This window comes from Propithecus coquereli, unplaced genomic scaffold (genome assembly GCF_000956105.1).
Source record: "Propithecus coquereli isolate 6110/MARCELLA unplaced genomic scaffold, Pcoq_1.0 Scaffold14, whole genome shotgun sequence".
In the NCBI taxonomy this organism is placed as follows: domain Eukaryota; kingdom Metazoa; phylum Chordata; class Mammalia; order Primates; family Indriidae; genus Propithecus; species Propithecus coquereli.
Window position 1 is genome coordinate 12,939,032 of NW_012138302.1, and position 2,133 is coordinate 12,941,164.

General features: G+C 45.6%; 1 pseudogene across 1 annotated transcript; it reads right to left on the reverse strand.

Moving 5' to 3' along the window:
- Positions 1-226: 226 nt before the first annotated feature.
- LOC105806285 lies at positions 227-1,183 on the reverse strand (annotated as a pseudogene). Its single transcript, XR_001137254.1, has one exon. The product of XR_001137254.1 is annotated as a THO complex subunit 7 homolog pseudogene (transcript).
- Positions 1,184-2,133: the final 950 nt, after the last annotated feature.

The window sequence follows — 2,133 nt, forward strand, 5'->3', positions numbered from 1 at the left end:
ACTTCTATCAAAACTCAGATTGGCCAAGAGCATGTGGCCCCTTTGTTTTGTCTATAACCGTTTTCCTACTAATTAGGAGATTTTCTGTATTTTTTTCCCAGTGTTTATGCATTTGAAAGAAGAAAGTATGGGATAATTGTTTTAGTTTCACATTTGGGTGAATAATTAATGAGGTTAACTCTTTTCTCATATATTTATCAGTTAGAGTATTTTTAGAAGCTTTTTATTTTTTTTTCCAGTTTGAAAATATTTTATTAAACATTTTTGGATGTTGCTTCCTACCTCTTAAGAATAAAAAATGCATTGCAATAAAAACAAATCTATACTGAGATCATTTTCCTTTATGTGAAGACATATGAATGAAATGTACATGAATATTTAAAAGCAAAATATTTCACTGCCAAAACTTTAAATATCTCAAGAGCACGACAAATTTTAAACACACTTAAAGATCATGTAGCTATTTCAATATTCTTAGGAATGGTGGGTGATTAGCTTATCTATGGCTTAGGATTTGTTTCCATGCTTGCTTCTTGAGCTTCTTCTACCTCTGAGAGCTTTTCATCATCTTCCAGTGTTTGCTGAAGTTCATGGATGGTACTAAGAAGAACATGAAACTGTTTCCGTCTCAACTCCAGCTTATCTTCAACGCTTTCTTTAATACGTGAGAGATGCTCTAATTCTTTTCCAAGAGCCTCTAGTTCCTTTAATGTCTCATGCCTGTCTGGATGATGCTGGATCACTTTTGCCAAAGCATCATATTCATGGCGATTTTTTCGTATTCGTTTTGCTTGAAGAATTTGCTTTTTGCACTCAGCAATTTTTTCATGTGCTCCGGCAATGCTACATTCTATTTCTTTGTAAATTTTTTCATAATTTTCCATTTCTCTCAGATTCATGTCATATACCAACAAAGTTTTGCCCATTGAAAATTCACATTGAGACAGTATGCTCAGCATGCGTTGGTACTGGCTGTATCCTTCTTCCTGGGATCCAGAGTTGCACCATTTAATGAAACTCTTTACCAGTAGATTAATTCTCCGATCATCTCCAGCACCATCTCCATCAATTAGGAGACGTTTCCTTATGACTTCGTCGTCAGTCACGGCTCCCATGGCGTGCGCGGCGGCGGCGCAAGCTGAGGCGGCGGTTGGCGGCTGCGGAGGTCAAACTCCCACAATGCAGCCGGCTAAACAGCCGTGGAGGAGGAGGCGGCGGCGCCCGCGGCCGTCCGCTCCGACGCCTGAGCCGCGCCCCGCCCCCGCCGCGGGACCAGCGTTCCCCGCGCTAGCCGCGCTCCCCGGGGGCGGGGCGGCCGCGGCCGGCGCGTGTGGTGGCGAGGCCAGGCGGCCGGCGGCGGCCTAGAAGCTTTTTAGTAATGCCCAGTGTTTGTCCTCTGAGAATGGATTTAATTTTTGGAAATAGCCAAAAGCTATTCAAAAGGACAACCTGACTACTGTAATGTCTAATCAGGTTTGAACCTTAGTATAATATGATAATGTAAATGGTCCCTTCAAAGAATGTTTACTCTCTAAAGGAAAATAAAAGCTTAGTCTTTCAGACGTATCAGTCTCTGGCTCCTCTCCAAGATGACATGTGGGTATGACAGGGGAGAGGTGGAGCATAAGGGACATCATGGCAGGTGAAGAGTCATATCCCTCTGGCTACTCGGGCTCTTCAGGCCAAGGTCAGGTGGGGGTCCCTGATCCACCTGGTTGCTACTTGCCCTACTGGGATTCACAGGCGAAATCTGTGTCTGCACAAGAGTAGCTCATAGCCCAGGCTTTCCTCAGTTGATCAAAGTCCCTGGCTCTTTGGACTCCTCTATTGGGTCTACACACCCTCCCCATTTGCTGTGACTGCACTCTGGCCTGGCCCAGGTGGTCCACTGTGCAGCCCTCGCTACAGAGCTCCTCGACCCTGCCCAACCATGGAGACTCCCATTGGTAATGTTCCCCTGCCAAACTCCCACCATGTTCTGAGTCCATCTGTGCCTCACTGGAAATAAGGATGGCTCAGGAAAGCTAAACCTTGAGGCCTCCCTCTGCCTGGCCATGCCACACTGCCCTGTGGATGTGGTCCCACCCCAGGATGACAATCTATCCAGCAGAGTCTCAACTGAGGAGAAGGACC